The sequence below is a fragment of the Brachycentrus maculatus genome, unplaced genomic scaffold (assembly GCF_059751285.1).
Source record: "Brachycentrus maculatus isolate JH-2025_06_01 unplaced genomic scaffold, ASM5975128v1 h1tg000848l, whole genome shotgun sequence".
Lineage (NCBI taxonomy): Eukaryota > Metazoa > Arthropoda > Insecta > Trichoptera > Brachycentridae > Brachycentrus > Brachycentrus maculatus.
In genome coordinates, this window is record NW_028281575.1 from 90,001 (window position 1) to 117,443 (window position 27,443).

The 27,443-nt window shown below is 27.9% G+C and overlaps 1 long non-coding RNA gene across 1 annotated transcript in view; it reads left to right on the forward strand.

Annotated features, from left to right (window-relative positions):
- LOC148300031 (uncharacterized) overlaps positions 1-27,443 on the forward strand; it is a 162,770-nt gene that overhangs the window by 49,385 nt on the left and 85,942 nt on the right. The gene's annotated exons all lie outside the window — the stretch shown is intronic.

Here is a 27,443-nt window from a genome sequence, read left to right on the forward strand (position 1 = left end):
AATACAAATAAAACAACGGATTAAAAATACAATTTTATGTGGTCGAATTTGTAAAAACAAATAATTTATCGAACTGTTAAGTTGGTCAATCTGGTTAGTTGAGAGTAATCAAATGACATGCTTTAGGCAGAAATAAAACAGTTCCTATTGGTTCCAATTAACCAGATAAAATTGTATTAGAAACGAATAAATTTTTGAGCTTGTATTCGTAAAAACATGATAAAAACCCGATACTCCAATCCTTTACTATAAACCACAGGCTTGCTAGTGTAATTATTCTTTTATTATTATTTATTGATTTAAAATTAATATTAAGGAAAAACGCAATAATTAAAACATGATAAATAATGCATTCTATAAAAATATACCAATTTAAAACATTTTTTATTGTAATGGTAAGGAGTCAATTTAAATACAAAAATAAAACACTTGTACGAGAGACCACTTTAAAGTTTATTTATCTATACTTCTCGAAACTAGTCGTAATGAACTCTGAAGTGTTTTTTGCAAGTATTTTTTTTATTAAAATATATTTTCAATGTTTAACGGTCAATAGAATAATATTCGTTAAATGGTATAAATCTTTTTTAATTATAAGACTTACAAAGTTTTATTTTAAGTAATGATAGCGGCAAATATATTTCGGGAAAAGCACTATTGAATACAAAGAAACTCTTTTTATAACCAAATACAAGAGCTAGAAACGTAAGTAATACATTAAGTAGTGAATGTATGTAAAAATTACATACCACTAAAGCCTATTTATTAAGTCATAAATCATTTCGCCCATGGCACTAATCAAAATGAGTTAAAGCAACATTCCTTTTAAAGAAAAATTTTCTTTAAATATATTTTAGGCCCTGCACTAAACTGTTCAATATTATAATATATATATATATATATATATATATATATATATATATATATATATATATATATATATATATATATATATATATATATATATATATATATATATATATATATATATATATATATATATATATATATATATTATAATATATATATTATAATATTCATGTCGTTAAAAACGTGAAATCAAGATAAAAAGACGTCAGATTATTTCAAGATATTATTTTAAAAACATACTCAATCCAAGAATTGAGCAAAGTATAATTCCAATTTTTTCAAGGACGAATGAAAATCGAATTTCAGAGGCATGTTTTTTTCCAATATGCTTTTTTAATACATTTCAGAACGAAAAATAAGAGTTCATTTGTTTTCAGAATTTGGATAAAAATCATCGAATACATGAGGAAAATACTTTCCAGAAAAGAGGAGATTTTACCCGTCATACTTTTTTGGATAATTTCAAAGAGTGGCGTATTCGGCTTTGTAGGTAGATATTCTGAAAGAAACGTGAAATCCCATGTATGTATAATCAAAAAACGATACATGTTTACCCTCACGAAAACCTTAATAAAGCTGTTTTGAATAGATTTGTGAGGTTACATTATCTTGTTAAAATATAAATGGAGTAAAACTTCGATATAACGGACTTCTATTTAACGAACTCCAAATATAAAGGACCAAGAATCCTGTTAAATATTAAAAAAAAATAAACGTCACGTTAACATTAAACATTCTTCAATTAAAATGTCGTCGCACGTAAATAATTTTAATTTAATAATAATCAAGTAATATAAACATGTATGTATTGTATGTATAACTACAATATATTATACGCATTTTCGTAATTTTAGAGAGTTGACTATAGAAAAAACTAACTTCGAAAGTGCAAATAAAACTAGATTCCTTTTCAAATCAGGTTTACCGAAAGCAAGCGCATCGCTATCAAACAGCAACGTCACTTCATGACGAGTGTCCGAAAACAATAAATAGAATTTGTTTGTGTTTTATATTATTTATTTATATATAAATACAGTGTTCATATTTTTTTTAAAAAGTGCTTGTATTTGTTTAATTTTTTCAATATAACGGACTTTCGGCTTTAACGAACACCCCCTCCCTTAAATAAGTCCGTTATATCGAGGTTTTACTGCATTTTTTTTTAATGCCAGCTTTATTACGTTATGTAATTTTTTAAAAATATAAAACTACGTTGATTTTATTTACCTCCACGTTTTGGTACGTCTTGTTTTAAAGAAAACAAACATATTAGGATAAAGGTGAATAAAAAATTCTATAAACGATTACCTACTATTTTAAAAGTAAGGCAGCGAAGAAATGAACATTTCAATATTTTCATTATTCGACATTACGGTGTTTGTAGTAGTTTTAAGTGGCAATTTATGAAACTTGAAATGAGATCTAATATAATTAACATTACTTGAATTAAACGACAACCTTTTATGTGAGCCATTGATATTTTTGTCAACAATAGTCAAGAAATTAGTAATAATTAAAATGAAATTACTAAAAAGTTAGCAATAAACACAGGACGAGTGGATGAATATACGAACCCTCCATTTAGTTAATCTTATTTCATGCACATACAATGAATTTTCATTAACTACATGGAAATTATCCACGACTGAAATTTCATCGGAAGTACACGTGTAAGCTTAGGAATCCACACCTAACTTAAATAATGCATAATGGCAGCCGACATAAGATCTAAAAGGTGGCCTGTGGACTCCATATACTCCATGACGATATTGATTTATATAATACATCAAAAAGATTAATGATATTATGGACATATTACAGATTTCTCAATTAAAAAATGAATATTATTATACATTATATTAATTTAAAAGAATACGGAAGTCTAGAGATTTACCTAGCTTACAACCGTTAATTTTTCATCTGAATTTATCATTGAATAAACTGTGTAATATTCACCATTTAGCACATGATAGAACATCCGTTTTGTCTTATTTCTCATTAGTTGTACAATAAAATGTGTATTTCAACAACCGTTTTTGTATCTCAGTTGCAATTGATAGATGTGACGGACATCTGTTGAGAGTTTTGTGAAGTAAATATCTTTGCTCTTTTTACAAAAGGGAAGAATTCTTTCAAATTGTATTCATAAAACATATTTCTATGTTAAGACATCTATAAAATACTTTGATATATGTCCCTTAGGATTTAAATCGGGTGTTTGAGAACATCAAGTAATCGAATCGAATATATAAAGAAGTATATATTAATTTCTGACATGGCTTCGTTTAATCTGATGAAAATGTATTTATAACTTAGGAAGTAGTTGATGTCGTTTTATTTTACTTTAAAATATTTCAACAACTTACGTTTAGTCTACTATCTCATACCTAATTAGTTTTTAGAAATTGGCTTCCCTTTAAATAGGCAAATCTCCTAGGTTTCGTCCTAGGTTCGTTTCCCATATTTAAGTTTGTCTACTCAATATAGCAGTTTGTTATTCAAGCTGAAATCATTATTTCACAAACACTTCTCCGTCTCGCGTTTTCAGAGGGTTTTGTAAATTTATATCTTCAATTTCATAAAATGAGGAAGTCTGTATTTAAGTTCTAAGCTTGGTACGTTGTCGAACGAAACGGATTTTCTAAAGACCTTTATGTTTTCTAGACTAATCTTGTATATTGCTTTATCAAAGCTAATTTATTCGAAATTAAATTCTATTAAATTTATAAATGTACACGTTTAAAATTACAAACGTTTTCCAGGTTACATCCGTGATTCAGAATCTTGTGCTTTTTTTTGTTTGTTTTTGATTATTTTTTTTTAATTTTGAAAGCAATTGCGCAATATATTCACAATTTTATTTCTTACTGAAGTTTTATACCAATAATCTCTTAAAAAATTGAGAAATTTATATTCATCGAAACGATATATTTATTATAAAAAAATGATACGTAAAAATTACAAATTCAAATATAAATTATCTAAAAAATCACATGAATTGTGTGTCTACATCGTATTTTATTTGGTATCAATTTTAAATTTATAAATTAAGTGTTTTATTTACTTTTTTATTTATATGCTTTAAGTTTATGTAAAATAATATTTTATGTTTAAAAAGCACTTAAAAAGAACATATTGTGGACCAGGCCATTGCCACGAATCTTCCTCTATACCATCTAAAGGAAGACCAAAAAAAATATGTATCTACAGAAAGATAACACGTTTCGAAGGCGTGGCCTTGGTGACGTTGTCCATGATAGAAGGACCTATAATCTGAGGACGAAGAGAATTTACCCCAACAGTCTACAAAGACAATAAGTTGGGATGGGGCCAGGAAGAAGAAGAAGACAAGATAAAAAAAAGACAAGACATTTCTTAGAATGTTTTTAAATTTTATACAAATTATAAAAAGTTTTAGATCTTACATTAAGTTTTTTTAGGATGGATCAATCTATTTAGATTTTAGGTGACTCAACTATGCATTTTCATTCTGCAAGCAATTTCACGCTTTTTAAATAAATCGTCTTTTTTAAAATAAAAGTTAAAAGCCTGATGCTCGCAAAAACGCAAGAGATCCTTTGGATTTTACGCTAAATGCGACACAGTTCGTATTCCATTTCAAAATATTAATTTGAATCCACTTAAACTCGCACAATAGCCTGAATAATAATGTTGAGTGGTAGATTTTCATCCCTCCTTTAAGGCAAGATTCCTTTTGCGATTACATTTCTGTCCCCTGTGAGAAATTTTTCAGCGGATAAATTTGTGTTTTATTATTATAAGCTGTCTTTCGGGATAGAGGAGATTTTGCAGAAGGCATTTTGGGCTCCAAATATTTGACACAAATATAAACAGTTTTGGGGAAGAGTTAAAAAAAATATTTGCACTAAAAACTGTATTTCATGATTACGGTATTTGTCAAAGAAAATATTTTTATTCACACTAAAAAGTCATTAGATAACAAATCTATAAAAAGAAAAGTGTAAATCTTCATTTTTTGAAAATCTTAGATACATTTGTGACAGATTTTATCCGTTATTTCTTTCTTTTTACCTCTACGGCAGCGCCATCTGTTGAATATATCAGCAAATACGTAATACAAAACATTGCTCTTTTCGGCCAGTGGGCTTCTTTACATCTGCATATTTTCTTTCCTTCAAAATTGAACAAATGTTAATTGTTTACCTTCTGATTTCTTTTCTTTTTTCATCGAATTGTAATGCATCGATACACGTGTAAAATTTAATTTTTTAGTCAGCAAAAAAATGACGCGTGTTTCGATGCAATGCGTCAAAACACGTGTCACAAATTATAAAATTTAGCTGAATAAGTATTCACCCACCGCTTAGTAAAGCTAGATTTATTTTTATTTCTTTTCTCTAATAAATCGTTATATAATAATAAAAGTCCTACCCTGAAGAAAAGTCGAAAGTATTACCTTATATCCTTGGAAATCTCGCTTACTCCTTTCAACAACGTCATATGTAAAAAAAAATGATTTTTCAAGTCATCGTTTTTAATGTTTGAAAATACAATAAAATGCATTAAAAAGAAATATCAAGCCACTTATTGAATTTTTTACTGTGCAACAGATCTTTTTAGGTAAAACCTGAATGTTTTCCCTCCATCAAAAAAAAATAGTTTATTTAAAAAAATAATTAAACAATACCGATAAACAAAAATATGATTAGTTAAAAATATGCCACTTTTGCTACGATAAAGTACATTTTCTGGGCATTCCGAAAACATGCAAAACTGAAAATTGACGATTTTTTTATATATGACGTTGTTGATAGCAGTGAGCGATCTGTCAATCATGTCACATATATTTAGAAATCCTCCCAACCTTTCCCTTATATTTTGTTCCAACGTTATTTTATAAATATCTATACAAACATATTCTCTTTATGATAGTTTGTCAGTGAGTCAAGATTTCCTAATATTATTTTTTAAATTCAAAACCTCGAAATTTGTAAAGGTACGTGTCGTAAGTAATGTATTGAATGAGAACAAAAATGTTTTCCACCCTTTTGACCCAATTTAAGCCCTAAACATACAGCATTGAGTAGGCGATGCGTAGTGCCAATAAATATAAAGGTCCTTTGAACGCTTGTACCGTAAAATACTACGGTATTTCTGAAATAAAAGTGGAACGCACTGAAAAAAGTCAGTGTAGGTAGGCAGTCGAATCGATTTTTTTCAAATAACTTTTTATAAAATTATTTTTAAAACTTATAATTTGGACGATCATAGAGTAATATTTCGTTTTTATAAATATATGTACTATTCCTAACTAACTAACTAACCATTACACCGCTTCCGCGAAGGGGTACGCACAGAGATAAGAACGCCACAGTCTTTGCCTCATCCACATTAATGCTTTTATCATATATACATACCCTCCGAGTATTCCGACTAACACCTTTCTTTACATCTATGATCCTGGCGCCATCTATGACTGAGTTGAAAATGATTTTATTCATTTTATTATTCATCAGAGACCTTCATGAATGCACGTTGGCAAGTGGACAAACTCAGATATCTGAACAATGATTTTACAAAAACACACTCAAAATATTGTGAAAAAATACGTATGTAACATATACGAGTATTCAATAAAATTAATTGTTTTTCTGCTAACTTTATCATTCATCGTTCACTTTGTGTAATACCACTTTAAATTTGTTGAACGATGAATAATGAGGAGATTGCTATATTACCATACCACAAAGTCAACAATGCATTTAAGATACAAAATATGTTTTTCTGCTCACCCATTATGTACGAGAATATATTTAATTTGACTAAAATTGTAGGTTTGTGTTGTGGAATACTGTTTCAGTTATTATACATCTCTTGTTGCATATTTCGACCGACGAATAAATTTTGCCACAAACTGACAACGTACCCCTATTAAAACCGGCATAATTACCTTTTGCATAAATTTAAATAATAATGGTTTTCACTCTGCTTTCTCACGTGCATTGCGAGTGAGGATTGCATAATATCTCATTAAGATTGTATTATGAACAAACGAGTGAATACTGATTATAAAAAGCAGTATGAAAGGTTAACTTTGTCAGCAGTAGCAACGATCAGTAAACCTTTCCCTTGCGATGCTTAAAACTACCGCGTGCAGCGGTGATATGCATTTTGCACACCATACGAAAATATTATTTCAAATCTGCAAAAATGTGAATATTCTTTAATGTTGCTTTTATTGACCATAGTTGAAGTAAAAATGTAGACATTTTGTTATTTTAGCTCTGGTGAGTATCTGAAAACGAGAACGATGTACATCGCAAGTAGCCGCAATAGATGACCAGAGATAGATGATAGATTGATGAGCAAGTATAAGTAGAGGATGACCTACGCGCTACTATACACGCTACGACGTGCTCGTATACGCAAAGCGAGAAACATTCGTGTTTTGGTGATTTTATTCCCTTTTTTTACAAATTATTTATTAAAAAAGAATAACTTTGTATTATAATTGTGTAACACAGGCTATGCCTTATAATCCAAAATACAGATAATTTATATGTACACGTATATTTAATAATAAAAAAATAAAAGTAAAAATAAAATAATCTTGAATTTTTTAAAAATTAAAAAAATTATAGGTTGAGGTAGCATTGTTCGGGAATGTGTTTCCCCCTGCTCTGACGTCACGGGGTAGATATTGTCCCTTGTTTCTCTGTGCCCGTTTTACGTGTACTTGTTTACTTTCCACTCATGGGTAATTAATGAGTTCAATGATCTGTGTCGACTTGAGTTCCTAGATGGCGCTGCGATACAATAACTGAGTCGCAGGGGAGTTCACAATAACTTGAGTTAAGATGAGAATTAATTAAGCATACGACCCTTAACAAGATAAGGGCATAATTATACATATTACAGCCACCATAATGACGTACTTATTTAAATATATACATATATATATATATATATATATATATATATATATATATATATATATATATATATATATATATATATATATATATATATATATATATATATATATATATATATATATATATATATATATATATATATATATATATATATATATATATATATATATATATATATATATATATATATATATATATATATTAAGGATACACTCAAATAAGTACTGTGAATTTTAAAAAAAACTTGTCAAAATATATAAATGTAAGTATAAGTTTTTAAAAATGTAAAATAAATAGTTTTAATTATCTCCTCATTTATATATTTTATATATTTTTTCTCTAATTTATATATTTTTTTAATGAACAATTCTGCTTGTAAAAAAGTTACTTATTTCAACCAAAGATGTCGCCGAAGTGGTGCTTTGCAAAAGATGTTTTCAATTGAGGCAAAAATATAACTTTTTTATAAGTTTTTAACCGAAATTTGGGTAGTGTGTGACAATTATGAGTAATAAATGAATGCTAAACGTGTAAAAAGTGATTATTTAATTCGCTCATTAATTGTATTACATTTTTCCTTCATAGTAACAAGAGTCTTAAATATGACTCGCATAAGAATGCAATGTCTGATGTGATAAAATAAAAATATTTTTTTATTTTGTATTTACACAGCTGATGATTATTCGCGCACAAATAAAAATCACTTGCATTATCAATAGTTCCATATTGATTTTTTCTGTCGGTAGAATTCTATTAAACAAATACAAATATCGTCAGCCTCGTGCAAATAACACATGATATGCGCATTATCATCCAGAAAATTATTGAAAGCGAAGGCCACTGAAATATATTATGCAGCATTTGCTTTGTAAGGCAAACAGATTTCGATTGACAATGCATGCGTTTTGATCATGTCGGGTTGTGGTCCCGTGGTTAGTGTCGCGGACTGTTGAGTCAAAGTTTCTGCGTTCGAACCCACTCTACCACAATTTGATACCTTACTTTAATAATAAGCCTTTTAGGCTCACAGAAATAGTATGAAACTGAAGTATTTTTGTAAATAACAAAAAAAAACTAAAATATTTATATTTTTTTCTTTAAAAATAAAAATTATCCATAAAGGGTTTCATGGTAGGAGAAAAACCTAAAAATTCATTATTAATTAGCTACTGAATTTATATAATAGATTATTAAGGCGAACGTACTTGGAAAAAGAAGCAGAGGAAGACCGAGGAAAACGTGGCATAATCAAGTATGTCAAATACTTGAAAGCGGCCGGGTCAGGAGTCGTTATAATCGTCAGGTATATATGAGAGATGCATGAATGTGGAAGAGGCGAATAATTCTCTACGCCTATTCCTGTGGGGAAGCGGCTTGATGGTAAGTAAGTTAGTTTGTTATTAATTTGAAATTTGTAACTGAAATTTATTATATTTTCACTGGAGTTTCAGCGCTGGTTATTTACGCTTTACCTTTTTATAATGTCACAGATCACTATTTTTACCAGCAGGAATGTTTCCGACGCTAATTGGATAAACGTCGATTAGACGAATTTGAGATGAGGTCAACTGATACGGTCCAGACGAATTAGATTTCTCAGAAACGTGGGATATTAGTTATAAGGCAAGTAGATGAGATACTGAAATCTAATTTGTGGAATGAAATGTTGTATTTCAATGAATTACAGGAAAAGATAATGTCCTTCACGACACTTTCTCTCTCCAAAAATGACCTCTTTCGTCCACATTAAAACGAATGTGGGGTATGAAAGTCTGGGCATTTACAGGGCTTACGGCCGTCTTAGGATTGGTTAAGTGAAATTTGAAAAAATTGCGTTTCTCGAGGATGTGAATATAATTTAGGATTCCGACCTCACATACAAATAGAAAAAGTCTCTGCTTAATTAAGATTTTCCCCATCCTATCATAGATGGCTTTTGTGAATTCACGCATACTACATATATCACGAATTTGATTTATATCTCCAGGAGTTCCTTAAATTGAGAAGTGTGGTTGTCAATCATGAGTAGAATTGGTGAATGTTACACGTGTGCAAAGTAATCACATAACCAAGCCTCAGATGATCGTAAGCCCTGTAAATGGCCAGACTTTGATATTTAATTATAATATAATCAAAATGTAACTTTGTTTTCAAATCACTACAAATATTTTATTATAACTTAATTATAATGTCTACCGGTTTCGAAGCTAACCGCTTCTTTTTCAAGACTGATTAATACTAAAACACTATCTACTAAACAATATTCAAAATATTTTAACGGTCTAAACCGTTCCTTAGAACGAAGCTTAGGTAGATCTCAAGTGGCTCAATTTCTTTGTTTATTGGCAGTCACAGTAAACAAAAAAAATAAAGTCACTCGAGATCTACCTTAGCTTCGTTCCCTAACCGTAAAAATATTTTGAATATTGTTTAGTAGATAGTGTTTTAGTATTAATCAGTCTTGATAAAGAAGCGGTTAGCTTCGAAACCGGTAGACTTTATAATTAAGTTAAAGTAAAATATTTATATTGATTTTAAAACAAAGTAACATTTTAATTACAAAATGGAAAATCACAAAGTCAGTGCTTAAAATATAAATTATATTCGATATTATTATTTATCTGTGCTAAGACGACAATTTTTTTTTAATATTAAATAATCATTCTTAGTTAATAACTCTAAAATAATACTAGGTTTATAATATTTTCATATATTTATATGTTTTATGCCCAACAGAATCCCGTTGAAATTACCATTTAAATAATTAAATATATGCAGAATATTGTGTGGATATGTTTATTTGAGGCCATAATGTTTGGAGAACGGAATACTTAGTTGTGGTAACCAAAGCAGTTCTACAGAATTGCGTATGTAATAAATTAATACAAAATTGTGATGAAGTCCCAGAACACGGTATCATTGAACTGTAAATTTAATATAATATAAAATATTTATGTATTCATTTTAAATCAAACACAGATTTTTTGAGTTTACTATTTGGATTTTATTAACAAAAATACATAAAAAATAAATATTGTGACAATTGTTTCGCCTTGTTAGGGCATTATCAAACGAATGTCGAAACAATTGTCTTAGTACAACTTAGTAGACTCAAAAAATCTATGTTTGATTTAAAATTAATGCATAAATTAAAATGGAGTTCTACAAATTAAACGCCAAATCAAAAAATTATATAGAATACATTGTTCACAATATTTTGAGTGCGTTTAAATGTTTGTTCACTTAGGAGTTATATCCAATATTATATTGATATCTTAACATGTTTGAGTCTTTACGGGGCTTGCAACCTATCGTGAGCGGGTTTAAGAGATCATACATGTAACATTTACCATTCTACCCATGATCGACAACCAAACTTCTCAAATTTCGGATCTTGTATAAAAACATATATATATATATATATATATATATATATATATATATATATATATATATATATATATATATATATATATATATATATATATATATATATATATATATATATATATATATATATATATATATATATATATATATATATATATATATATATATATATATATATATATATATATATATATATATATATATATATATATATATATATATATATTTATATTTATATTTATATATTTATATATATATATATATATATATATATATATATATATATATATATATATATATATATATATATATATATATATATATATATATATATATATTTATATATATATATATATATATATATATATATATATATATATATATATATATATATATATATATATAAACATATATATATATATATATATATGTATATATATATATATATATATATATATATATATATATATATATATATATATATATATATATATATATATATAAACATATATATATATATATGTATATATATATATATATATATATATATATATATATATATATATATATATATATATATATATATATATATATATATATATATATATATATATATATATATATATTTATATATATAAATATATATATATATATATATATATATATATATATATATATATATATATATATATATATATATATCTATATATATATATAAATATATATATATATATATATATATATATATATATATATATATATATAAAGAACAACCCGCAAAACCTCTGCTTATAGAGGCTTTTCTGCAGGAAGGATAGTATGGATAGAACACTGAGATAAAAAATACGCGTACTCTCAAATATTTCTTTAACTTGTTCTACGACTGGCGGGAATCGAGCCCGCGACGCCAGTTTCGCAGTCGAGCGTCTACCCACCTTCGCCACAGCACTAGAATATACATTTCTTAAAATATAGGGGTTTCCCGTGTTTCGTGACACCCGGTATACAACGTTATTGTTATTCTCAACCCACAAACACGTGTTAGGGGTAGTTCTGTGTCGCAGTAGTACAAGGCTATTGAATATTCCGCAACAGGGGTCCATATTTCTTATTTTCTTCATTCAAAAGGACTATATTTCTCATACACATTTGGTTTATTTACTTTCAATGTAAGGAACGTACGCTGAAACATATGAAATTTTCCCAAAATATGTCTTTTCATAATACATAATAAATTTAGGTAAAAAAAACGTAATTTCAAATATACTAATTACTTGTTGTATAGACTTTTGTTCAGGTTTTGTATGGGCTCTGTCTTGAATTGGGTAAAAGAGGTCTTTTCCCAATAGAGTCCTTATATCATTAGAGCACATTGCGTATTTCTTTCAAACTTATTTTTAGTTATTAATTTTTTTGACCAAAGCACACTTGATGAAATATTTTTGAAGCGAACAAAATATTCGATTAATAAGTACTTCTCAAATATTTGAACAAAGAAATCATGTAAACCAATATACAGTTTTTAAATTTACTTACTTTTTTTTTATTTATGTGATAGCTAGTTTGTCCTGCGACGATATCAAACTGTATCGAACCAAATACAAATATTTATTTGACAAATTTGTAAAAAAGTCTGTTCAAAAATTAATAAAAATAATGAAATAACTATCACAAACTGAAATGAAAATTATGGGAATCGTAAGTAGTATTTTGATTTATATTACTAAATAGTTGTACCCGGCCATGCGTTGCTTTGGCTCAGTCTGGTTAAATGTAAAGGAAAAGATAAAACACATTTCTTACTCATATTCAATTACACAATATTTGTGGGTATCATAAATATCATCATTAATAAAGTCACTGTCACAAACACAAATATTAAGAACACTCTCCTTATTATTATCTTATCGTTCACTTTATATCATATAAAATACCATTTTAATAAGCACGAATCGTGACAACCGATATGAAAATAATCATTCCATCATCAGGTCATCAAAATGATTTTTTTAAAGAGAGTAGTCAAAATATCAAAACGATCTTTGTATAACATTGGAAGATTAAAGATTTCGAACAAACTAAAACGTATTGTATATATTTTTATATAAAATTTATTTATCATGATAATGGCTTACATATTTCTTAAAAAACGTAATCCATATTAATACTTTTATAAATTTAACCTTTCCCTCCAAATATTATGTTAAAGAATATATACAAAAAGGGAAAATAAAGTTTTGATATCTAAGCTCAATACTAAATCATCCCAAAGTTTGAAGAAAAGGCGTTTTATTTTAAAAACTTTTTAGTGCGAACTGAAATTTTATGAAAACTTGTATGCTGGAGGACTGTGTAAACTTGATCTGTTATGTTAAAACCTTCGGATATTTTATATTCCCACAGTGATAAAATAATGTTTAGGGGTAACTTCGGAAGACTGTTATTCAATATTAAGTTTTATATAGTGTTCAATTTTTGAAAGGCTTACTTCAAAAGCAGGTAGAGGCTTTCAATATATCGGTTATATTATTTTTATTTATTTATTGACTTGGCGTTTAATTTGTAGAACTCTATTTTAATTTATGTATTAATTTTAAATCAAACACAGATTTTTTGAGTCTACAAAGTTGTATTTTATTAACAAAAAACACATAAAAAATTATATTGTGACAATTGTTTCGCCTTGTTAGGGCATTATCAAACGAATGTCATTCGTTTGATAATGCCCTAACAAGGCGAAACAATTGTCACAATATAATTTTTTATGTGTTTTTTGTTAATAAAATACAACTTAGTAGACTCGAAAAATCTGTGTTTGATTTAAAATTAATACATATATTATTTTTAGTAACATAATACTTCTATTCTGTTTAATTTTTTTCGTTTTTTTTCTTCTTCCAAACATTGTCCACTCCAAATGGTGCATAGGACACTGCATTGCATCAACGCAGTGTTACATTGATTTTTAATTTCATGACGTGGGCTAGAAACTAGGCATTATATTTTCATTCATTCCCCTCTCTGTATGAGGGGTAATTAAGTCAATTATCGATAAAATTTTGGTTCAGAGGCGCTAGACCAAAAAAGGTTGGGATACTTTGATGAAGACAATAAATATATGTTAAACATTCAAAAAAACGATTTTCAAGTGTTAATTTTATAACAGTGTTTTTATATTGATCGTTTATTAGTAAGTGGGCTGGAAAGGGGTATTATATTTTTATTCCTTTCCCTCTCTAATAACAATTATCTACTGAATTTGGCTAGGAGGCGCTAGACAAAAAAAGGTTGGTTAACATTGATCAAAACGATAAAAATTATACACATAAAAAATCGATTTTCTAGAGTTATTTTAAAACCATTTATTAAATTCGATAGTATATTTTTTTTTAATTATAATAATTTAAAAATCATTTTTTGAATTATGATAATTTGACATGTTTAATTAAAACGCAATATTTACAACATTCTGAGTGTGTCAAAATATTTATTCACAAATCTGAATTTTATCCAATTGGGAGTTATTTTTTTTATTTTTTTTGACATCTTAACATAGATGAAAAAGAATATGGAAGTCTGGACATTTACAGGGCTTACACCGTCATTGGCTGGTTCAAGTTATTACTTTACACACGTGTAGATGTCTCTAGTGAACTCGCGCATACTGTGTTACGAGTTTAATCAATATATCTAGAAGTTTCAAGAATTTGGGTAGTGTGGTTTTGTATCGCGGGTAGAATTGGTGAATGTTACACGTGTGTAAAGTTATCATTTAAATCAACCTATGACGGTCGTAAGCCCCGTAAATGCCCAGACTTCCATATTCTATTTCATCTATGTTGATATGTCAAAAAAATAACATGAAAAATAATCAAAAAATAAATTGTTAAGTATTACCATTATTTACAATATTTTGAGTGTGTCCAAATACTTGTTCGGACCTCATATACATACAAATTAAAGAGTTTCTGCTCGATTAAAAGCTTTTTTCATGTTACCATAGATGTATCTATTGAAATTCTAGAGATTCAAGCACTATTTTTGAACAATATACGAGTATATAGATGTTTCAAAAATTTAGTAGTGTGGTTGTCAATCGTGGGAAGAATTGGTAAATGTTACACGTAAATGTCTGTAAATGCCCAGACTTTAATTTTCTTTTTCGTCTTTGTTGAGATATCAAAAGTTGTGTAGATGCAATATTCTGAAAAACTTTATTTAACTTTATATTTTATTTTTCTTCGAAGTTCATGTCAAAAATATAAATATTAGATATTTTTGGCAAACGTTAGGGACACATGTTGACAAAGATCTTGGGGAAAAGAACGATCCATGTTACACGCTATCAGATGCAAAGTGGGTGTGGAAAGATCTGTTTGCTTCCATCATCCGAGACCTAGATTCAAGTGCCATCCCCAAAATGTGACAAAAGCCCCATCGTCCTCTTTAGTCGAGTAGTTTGTCTCCCAAGACGTGATCGATGTCAGAGACCTATTCCAGAGTAAAACAAACCTATCTAAATTTATATATTTTCCTTGCATGCCAAAATCAGCCGAGTCCAGCTTTACTTTAAAAAAGTCTTAATATTTTCAACTGAAATATTAAGACTTTTTCAATACTGACAATGTATTTAATAAAACTCGAAAAACGTTTTTTACCACTTTTATTGTTGGTGCTTTTTTCAACCAGTTTCGACAAGCACTTTATCATCTTCAGGGATGGATATAAACATTTCCAAAAAGCACTTTAATGAGCATTATGCTTTGTATATATATATATATATATATATATATATATATATATATATATATATATATATATATATATATATATATATATATATATATATATATATATATATATATATATATATATATATATATATATATATATATATATATATGACATTTAAAAGCTACAGCACCTTTCACCATTCTGTGTCCTAAGATTATAAAAAAATTGTTAAAAAATTTCTCGTAAATAAAAGGGCGTATTAAATAAAGTAATTGAAAAAGATAAAGGAGAATTAAACGATAAAAATAATTTGGTGAATTTCATCAAAGATGTTTTTAATAAGACGAAATCGGCTTAATTACTACAGATCGGGGTTTAATTCTATTGAAATAAAAATTAATAAAAAGTCTGTCAACTGGAAGCCGCGTTTTCTAATAATGGAAAAAAAAATGAGTTATGGTCTCTGTGTTCCAATTCATTAAATATTATCACAATAGATTTCAAGAAAATAATTCTCCATTGAATTTCATTTCTGAAAAATACCCACCGATACAATAACAGTTTAAAAAGAACTTGCTCATCCGAATATAAATTTTTCTTTTGTTAATTCGGTTTTGGATTGAATAATATTTTTTGAGGCCTTTCTTTGTGTAGTGAATAGAACGATAATGGATATTTCTTGAAATATGATGAAGTATAATGAAATAAAAAGATGCGAGATATCTTACACAAGGTAAATTTCACGATGGATTGATGGAAGCATCAGATAGCCTTTTGGGTGTTCTGATGTAAATTGTGTATATCTTAAAGCATGGTAGATAATAGAAACATTTATATGGTTTTGGTAAATTTTCTAAACAAAAATAATAAAAATATTTTAAACCAATTGTAACATTTCCACAACTTTCGAGTCTCTTTAAGTACACGAGTATATTTCATTGCAAGATGCATACAAAAATAATAAAAATATTTTAAACCAATTGTAACATTTCCACAACTTTCCAGTCTCTTTAAGTAAAGTACACGAGTATATTTCATTGTAAGATACATACAAAAATAATGAAAATATTTTAAACCAATTGTAACATTTCCACAACTTTCGAGTCTCTTTAAGTAAAGTACACGAGTATATTTCATTGTAAGATACATACAAAAATAATGAAAATATTTTAAACCAATTGTAACATTTCCACAACTTTCGAGTCTCTTTAAGTAAAGTACACGAGTATGTTTCATTGTAAGATACATACAAAAATAATGAAAATATTTTAAACCAATTGTAACATTTCCACAACTTTCGAGTCTCTTTAAGTAAAGTACACGAGTATATTTCATTGTAAGATACATACAAAAAAAATGAAAATATTTTAAACCAATTGTAACATTTCCACAACTTTCGAGTCTCTTTAAGTAAAGTACACGAGTATATTTCATTGTAAGATACATACAAAAATAATGAAAATATTTTAAACCAATTGTAACATTTCCACAACTTTCGAGTCTCTTTAAGTAAAGTACACGAGTATATTTCATTGTAAGATACATACAAAAATAATAAAAATATTTTAAACCAATTGTAACATTTCCACAACTTTCGAGTCTCTTTGAGTAAAGTACACGAGTATATTTCATTGTAAGATACATACAAAAATAATGAAAATATTTTAAACCAATTGTAATATTTCCACAACTTTCGAGTCTCTTTAAGTAAAGTACACGAATATATTTCATTGTAAGATACATACAAAAATAATGAAAAATATTTTTTAATGTCAACAATTACAAAATTGTGAAAAGGAGGAACACTTTCAGAAAAACATTTTATGTATTTTTATCATAGACTTTATACTTTAAGATTTTATAAGACTGTAAAATTTTATTTATTCTTTTTTTAATTTGAGATTTTATTCATGGGCGACGTTGTCCATGATAGAAGGACATACAACCGGAGGACTAGGAGAGCTGACAGCAGTCCACAAAGTCGATAAGTTGGGATGTGGCCAGGAAGAAGATCATAGATTTTTCTTATTTTTTCTTCTTCTACTTGGTGTAGGTTTTGTGGCCTGTTTTTTAAATAAGATCAACTTCCTGCAATATCAATTCTCAGCTGTCAATTCACCTCTTTGGTGGTCTTCTCGGAAGTCGTCTACTTTGATGGATGGATGGAGTCTAGATGGTTCCATTCTCCTCACAAGATGTCGTTAGATGTAGAAGGCAACGAAGAAGACAATTTTTGTATACATAGGCCAAAATTTATCAATTTTAGCCTGAAACACGGTGTATATAGCCAACACTTTTGCTTTCTGAAATCATAGATTTGATAGTATTTTTATCCTAAAATAAAAAATAAAAACAACGTGATTTGTCGCGGTTTTCGATGATAACTTACTCATTTACTTTAAACCCAAAAGGGTTTAAAGTAAATAAAAATTTACATGAATATACTGTATAATATATATATATATATATATATATATATATATATATATATATATATATATATATATATATAAACAATATATATATATATATATATATATATATATATATATATATATATATATATATATATATATATATATATATATATATATATATATATATATATCCGATTAGATAAAACAAACATTTATAGATGAAATAAAGCAAAATATTAAATTTAAACTTTAACAGCATAAAATTGTTACAAATTAAAACACTTTTTTTTCAATTTTAAGTATTTTTATTTTATTGGAAGGAAGAACAACAGTTACAATATATGATACATAAAGAATACAAAAAATAAAATCATGAGTACCAATTATAGTTCTTCACAACTATACATAAGAGGGGTCTATATAAAGGAAGAGACATGAGACAAGGATGGGATAAAGAGAAAAAGAGATGGCAGTTATGGGAAAAGAAGAAAAGGAAAGGACAGGGAATAGAATTACTTTTTTAGGTTTATAAGATTTCGAACAATTTAGCTTTAAATTTTGAAAGATTCGAGTAGAACATATCAAGGTGGGTGCAACATTCATTAAATTTCCCACAACTTCGATAAATAATGGAATTTTTTGAATAGTTGTTGGTGCTGGATTATAAAAGGTATGACTTACTTAGTATTACTTACTTAGTATATTTTACTTTCACTTTTAGACATTTGAAATACATAAATCTAAATTTTTTTAATAAAAATGCTTTATTTTTTTACGTTACCTTTAGTGCTTTAGTAAATATGTAAGCTCATAATGGAACTGTAAATGAACACACTTGTTTTTTCAGACCCAAATATGGAAGCATCTAAGTAGCTTCCGAAACAAGTCGTTAAAATAAATATAACTGAAATTGTAAAATACTAGTGTTCTCATTCATAATTTCATTATATCTTACCACAAATTGAATGCCGAAACAATAAATAAAATTTACAAATAATTTTGAAGAGTTTAGACGATAATATCTTTAAATCCCTGGAACTGATGCATAAAAATAGCGATATCTCTACTTTCGTGATTCTCACCATGTAACTTCCAATTTATTCCATCTGTGTACTTCGTGGTTATTGACTCGGCAGGATCATCCCTTTCCTCTCACGTAACAACGAATAAAGGGAGATGTGAGGGAAGAATACGACAGTATCCTGTACAGAGGAGTAAATAAATTATATTAAGGTACAGCATCTCAAAAGGTTTGTAATCCTTACTTTTATATACAATATTCCGAATCTCACTAACGCTGTCAATATATTTTATGTTACGAAGATCTCTACTCTTTGAATATGTATTAAAATATGTGCATGATTATATTGGACACCTGTATAGTACAGTAGTAAACGCATTTGGCTATGATGCTGTAAGTTTTAGGTTCGATTGGTAAGTTATAATTTAAGTGTATTAATTTGATATGACCCTGAATCAGTAACTCAAGCGTAGGACTGATCATATCCTGTCTTCGTGACAATAATAAATCCAATTTATCGCTTTATAAAACGTCCCTCTTCATGAAAAATCACATCTTAGTACATTAAATTTTACGTTTCCTATATTTTTAGTGTATCCAAATCTTTGTTCACATGTCTTGGTTTTCATTTAGTATGAAGCTTAGTACTCACCTGACAAACTCAAAACGTTCTGAATAAAATAAATTATGCAAATATCAGATAAATAAAAATTGAAAATCAAGTGTTTATGCCAAATCCTGGGATGAGACTTGAACAATGAATGTTTCATTTTAAGTTGAGATACCTTTAATACAAAATTAACCCTTAAAAATTTAAAAATAATAATTTTTAAATAATTCCCTTAATACCAAATTAATCCTTTAAAATTTCTCAAAATAATACAAACAAAACTAATCCATTTAATTAATTGGTGATCGCATTGTATGATAATTGAGGATATTTTATTTGAAAAGAGCCGTTATGTGTTATCATTTCGAAAAATGTATTTCGAATGTAATGAAGAGTTGTGTTGTATTTTAAACGAGAAAAAAATATCAGTGGTCTGAAAAAGGTACGTTTTCACGGAATTCATGTCGAAAATTCGTTAACTTCATTAACAAGGGCAATTTTTCTGCGTCCCGATTTTTCGTTAAAAATAATTTCCCCGACGCTTCTTTATGTTCTGGAAATTTCCAGAAATTTAAACTGCTAAACGAACGGTTCATATCCAAACGGAATTTATTGTGAACAAAAAATTGACATCACTTTCCAGTTCACAATTGAATTTTATGGATTTATCAATATTCGATACAATATACAACCGTATTTTAAACATCCGTTTGAATATTCCATTTTTTGTGATTTGCAACAGTTGAAAAAATAAAAATTCATATTTTTCTCTTCTTTTTGTTCGTGAATTTCATGCTTCAGATATTTCAAACTGCATATATATATAAATATATATATATATATATATATATATATATATATATATATATATATATATATATATATATATATATATATATATATATATATATATATATATATATATATATATATATATATATATATATATATATATATATATATTTGTGCGTATGCATGTATATATTTTTTTAAGCTATGTAACACTCGCCTTACCATTCATCTTTAACATTGTGTAATACCACCCCAAAACTCTACAAAAGACTTTATTTATTTGACCTGACGAGGAAATTGTTATTCTGAAACCTACAGTCGTAAAGTAGAGTTTTTGAATGGTATTTTCAAGTGAACGATGAATGATAATGACAGTGTTATATTTCCATACTAAAAAAATTATTTTGCTATTGAAATATAAAATTTATTATGAATTGATGTAAAAATTGTTAGATATGTAAAGAAATATAAAATGAATAACATTTTTTTTCTTTTTGAATTACAATTAAATTAATACTGGCTATCTGTAAAAACAACTACACGGATATTTGTTTTAAAAAAGAACTATTTTAATGAATCAAACTTTTCAGAGGGTTGTATGTATATCCTTTAAATGTACATTGAAAGCTTCCTCCCATACCCGGATCTGACTGTGACCTTTGATCTTTATCAGATCCGTTCCTGAATACAATACAAAAAAAATAAACCAGACGTTTTGATTTTTGTTTTGTAGTTATAATTTCCATTTGGTCGTGATTTTTTTTTTAGAAATACGCTTTTACTGCTTTCAATATTCGTAACGTTGACAATGTAATAGCTTTTTAACAACTTATAAGAGTGTTGAAAATTTCTACGCTGAATTTAATTTTTATTTATTATTAATACAAACTAAAACATGAATTTTCTTAATATTAGTAGTATTTACTTTGTGGTTAGTCATTTTGACTTAGTCATTGGACAGAGTGGTTTAGCGTTCTATTCTCTCTGCCTACCCTTGCGGGGAAGTTTGGTTAAGGGAAGGATGGTTGGTTAGTTAGTTTTCAATCTTTAGACTTTTCCAAAAATACTAAAAATACAAGTTAAGTTTGTTATCATCAGAACTATTCGGCTGTCCAAATTTAAAACACAGTAAGGGACATTTTTTTGTATTACGTTTTTTTTTGCATTTATGGACTAAGTAGACTCTGCTTAGTCCAAAAATGCAAAAAAACGTATTACAAAAAAATGTTCCTCACTGTGTTTTAAATTTGGACACCCGTATTTTTTTAACAATAAGTGATTAATAAATTTTGGTCGAATCTCCTCTCGTCAAATATGTGCAACACAAACTATAGACACCAGCATAAGTCCAAACATACGCAAATGCAACTGAACAGTAATCAAAACAGCCTAAAATGTACAATAATAATACGAAAATATGCTCAAATTGTCACAGTCTGGCTCTGGGCTGTTTTCACGAAAACGCACCAGCCGACACATCGGCCCCAGGGATAACACGAGCTGACAAACTTATAACAAAACGGACAGCAAATACATTTTAGGCACTTAACATAACGTGTTTCAAATCCTTTTACCTTCGAAAGTGGAAAACATTTTGAAATTTCACAATCGCCCTCCGGCGAGCCGCTCCGTCCCTGGGAGGTTTAATTGATTCCCTACCTAAATGAATTAATATCATTCTATAAAGGTCCTTAAAAGGATCCATTTGTCTTTTTTCAAACAAAATTAATTAGAACGCTTTGGAGAAACTGCGGTAGTAAACAGATATTTAAATATTAAACAATATCACCAAAGAACACACTCAAATTAAAAGCGTCCAAGTTACATAAGGCAGTACGAGTAGGGGTATGAAACCCCGAGTGCCCAAGACAATGCTGCTATCCCCCATTTTCTACCAGATATTATTTCTCTATTTCCTTTCTCATAAAGCATTAATATCTTGCAATCAAATACAAACGTCAATCCTTGGTTAAAAAAAATATATATCCAATCATAGATTGCGGTTGTGAACTCAATCAAGAAACACTATGAGATTCGTCATATATGTATGACCTAAATTTGAGTAGTGTGGTTGTCATTCATAGGTAGAATGGTCAATGTTACACGTGTGTAATGTGATCACCAAATCAACATATGACAGGTCGCAGGCCCTGTAAATACTTAGACTTCCATATTATTCTTCATCTTTGTTGAGATGTGAAGAGCATTAATATCCTCACTTATCCACTTACTTCATCTTCGAACCTTTGATAATATTCCACTTCTCTAAGTATTTTTAAACGTAAAACATTACATCAAAGTATCATCAATAGTGTTTGTAGAGTGTTTTCTCGTTTTTCCTGTTAATTATTACTAGTTTAGTACATTACTATTTTTTCACAAATGTTAATGCGACGTTGTCCTAACGTAGGCTTAGGGAAAATATGGAATTCAGCTAAAAGCAAAATCATTGTTTTATTGCAAAGTACGAGTATTTAAGTTCAAGAAATTAAAGAAAAACTTTCGAGAAAGAAGTATGTACTGAGACCATTTAAAAGTTCTGAAAGATTTATCTCCCATTAACGATTTGTTTTTTTGAACTTAAATACGGATTAATAATTCTTTCATCGTACTTTTGAAGGTTATTCTAAGACATTAAAAATTCTGGATAATAATTGAATACTTGTGTATAAAAACAACAATGAAACATTTTTAACTGTAGACAGGGGTTTTTTAATCATAAATATCCTGTATTATGAAATGTGTTAACATGGATTTTTTATCACGTATTAAAAGTATCATGTATTTAATATAATTTACGGGGCTTACGAACGTCATAGGCTGGTTTAAGTTATCACTTTACAAAAAAAACTTCTATGATAAATCATTCCTGTAATTGGAGATAATCCAGATTTATGAACAAGTCTTTGGACACACTCAAAATATTGTAAATATTATAGTTCTCTCTTAAAACTCCTAAAATGAATTCAACAAAGGTATATTTTCAATTGGTCTAGGTTTTTGCGTAGTATTTTTCAGATTTATCTTCCCTATTCTTTTCTTTATTTATTTTATTTTATTTAAACTTCATGTACTGAAAATAAATAAGTACATTGGCGGGCTTTTTGCTTAAAAGCAATACTCTCTAACCAACCAAAAACAGATCAGTGATATTGATCAGTGATACCATATAAAGCTGTTTGCAATCAATGGGTAGATAGTACTTGAACATAAAAAAAAACATTAATAAAAAATTGACATTTCAAAACAACACAATTACAAAAGATGATTACAAGGAGGGCAAAGGATAAAGAAGTTTGAGGAAGGAGGTAGAGGGGAAAACTAAGGGAGGAGTATTGATGGACAGTTAGGATTGTCATTCATGTAGGACAGTATTCTTACTATCTTACCTGCAGACAAGACTCTAAAGGTAAGATTTTTTTTAGATGGGAATTGCATTTATTATTTACCTTGCTTATTATGTACAAGGTTTATAGATCATTTAGTGGATTTTTGTTTCTTCTAGCTAATTAAATGTGTTTCTATTTGAATCTGTGTTGGGAACAGGAGGGATAATCTAGTGTGGGTCAAATAGGAACTTCTCAGCATTTGCTCAATGCTGGGAGGAAACTACGTAAAACTCCTCAGGAGAAGGCAGACTGTTGACTGTCATCAGCAGACCTTCCGTTCTACTAGAAGAGGGTTCGGCATTTTGTGTCCTACTTTGGTTTATGTTACCAATGTCAAAAAAAAGGTAAGGGCTTTGCAGGTGATTCCTTTTTGAAAAATGTTCATTTTCCAATTCAAAGATGGTTTTTTTCTAGCAATTTAGGAACCTATAGGACAAAATATTTTAAGATAAATCCATACCACTGTACACATCTGTAAATATTACTGACTCAACTTAAGGGATGAAGGAATTATTTTAATGATATTTCCAAGTGATTAATGATCAAGGTAGACAAAGGCTCGTATTATAATAAAGACATATTTCCACTTTTCTCTGTTCTGAGGCGACTATTAATCAAATCCAGAAAAGGACTCAGCTTTTTAATTCTCCAGATTTCCTTTATTAAACCGAAAAACCAACATCTCTCTTTCCTCAAAGGGAGATGTTGGTTTTTCGTACTAGATATGCAAGAAAATATTTCAGAAAAATAATCGTGTTTTTTTATACGTTTACTGAAGAAAATTTAAAGGTTTACATAATTGCCATAATGATATTTCACAATAAGTTTACCATTAAATTATTTATCAATAATAATGCAATCACTAATAAAACTCACTGGTTTATTTGAATTTTCGTTTCATCAACCTTTTTGATTTTTTTTGTACAAAATTCAAAAATACATTATTTTATTTCTATTTTTTGGTAATTGTTTAATTTTTCTCTCTATAAACATAGATAACGATAAATATATTAGTAAGTTACTTTTCATAGATAAACATAGATAAAGATAAATATATTAGTTGCAATTTGAGTACTGCACTGAAATTAAACGTAGGTACTTATTCAATTTCGTTCTGTAATATGCTTATAAAATATGCACACAGTCGAACCTGAATATAAGAGACCTTAATATAAGAGAAACCTCTTCAAAAAAGAACTGGCTAAAAGCCTCTTCATTTTTTATCTCTCTGTAAAAGAAATAATTTCGAGAAATTGTTTTATTTGCAACATTATGGGTGGATCATAAATTCTTCAAAAATCTGGCTTGGGGTTATTTTCTTTATTATCTACTCGTCTATATACAAGTATTTATGTATGTTTACGTATATTTATAAATGATGAGAATTGTGATGCACAAAAAGTAAATAAATAAATGAGAAATAATAAAACGAAAAATCAAAAAACTTCCAGGCTTCCATATTCTTCTTCATCTATGCTGAGACGTCAAAATGTAAAATTAACTCATGGCAAAAAGTCGAGAAACCTAGATTTGTATAAAATAATTAGGAGACTTGGACTTAAAAATTATGTATTAATTTAGGTTTTATCTAATGAGTGGCAAAGTCTTTGGTAATTTGGTGTAATTTTGAGCGATAAACAAATTATACCACAGTCGCATTAAATGTAATCACCATAATTTGACCAGGCACTGTTAATCAGAGAGCGTGCAGTAATTACTCAAAGAGCTTTTGCTCGTTAATATATCATAATTAATTTTAGGATCGTCATTACATTTTTCTCTTACAACAGAGATATAATAATTATAATTAATGGATTTAATGAAAAGCGGTTTTCGCACAGGCGCATGGAAATACGAATTATAATTATTCGTGAGACGCGAAATGGGTATTCGTTGGTCTTAAACCCACCTGATTTTCAGCCTTATTTTTATGTTTTTAAAACATAGTTGTTGATTTTTTTTTAAATTTCACTTGATAAATACCACCGTTCTTTATCATCATCTATCGTAATACATATTTCGATGTATTCCGTACTATTTCAAATGCCGTATTTGTTATATTGATAATAATGTTATATTGATAAAATAGCTCTTACCCCCTGTTCACCCTTCAACTTCTCAAAGACACATCTCTAAAATTTAGTTCTAGCTTCACATAAATTATTTGAAAATAATGCGGAATACTATAAATTTTATCAAAAAAATATGTTTTTAAGTGAAATCGCAATTAAAATAAGTAAATATCACCCAAAAACAATTTTAAATAACGGTGTTTTTTTTACATAGAAAAAAAAATATTACTTATACTAACAGCGATCATTTTTTTTTAAATGTGCAATGTAATAATTAGCAATTTTTTTAAAAATTTAGTTTCATACAAATTCTGCGTTGGTAGAACAAAGTTCTTATTTTCTTCTTAATACTCATTTAATTAATTACGCAATTAAGCATCCTGGTAGTACGAGATCCGTTCAAAGTTAAAACGTTTATTACACAAGTTTTAAGTTGAAACCTTCGTATCATTCTGTAACATTATACTTAACGGCACTCGAAATAATCACGCATGCAATCTGAGTAAGTTGTTGGAAAGTATCAGAGTGATGAAAATAAGCGTTTAATTTCATCTATATCTCACAGTTGATGTGCGCATTTATGTATTTCTTTCATTAAGAATGTCTCTTACCCCTACGACGTTATATTGTAATAATAAATTCAATTAATTGATTCGGCATTCACTTTTTGGTAATATCTATCCATTTTTAATTAACGTTTTACTCAGTTAATACCACTTTATATAAAAATGTATTGCGCCACATTTAACAATGAATTTTATATCGGTGTTTAAAAACACTTTTTACAGCACATTTTAAGAAATAGCGGTATTTACCAAGTTAAATTAGTCCCAACTAATAATTAAACTTTTACCCTTAAATATATATTTTCAAGTCTGACCGTAAAAATCTACATATCGCTCACTCATTTCAAGAACGTCATAAATCAAAAATCGTCAATTTTTAGTTGTGAATGTTTTCGAAATGCCTAGAAAATGTACTATATCCCAGCAAAAGCGGCATATTTTTAACTTAATATTTACCCGCTACAGGGCAGAAAATATTGTTTATGCACTTTGAAGAAAAGGTATTGTTTAATTATTTTTTTAAATATATTAAACATTTTTCAAATGGAGAAAAAACCTTCAGGTTTGACCTAAAATATCTGTTGCACAGTAAAAAGTTCAATAAGTGGCTTGATATAAATTTTTAATACATTGTATTATATTTTTAAACTTTAAAAACATTCTCC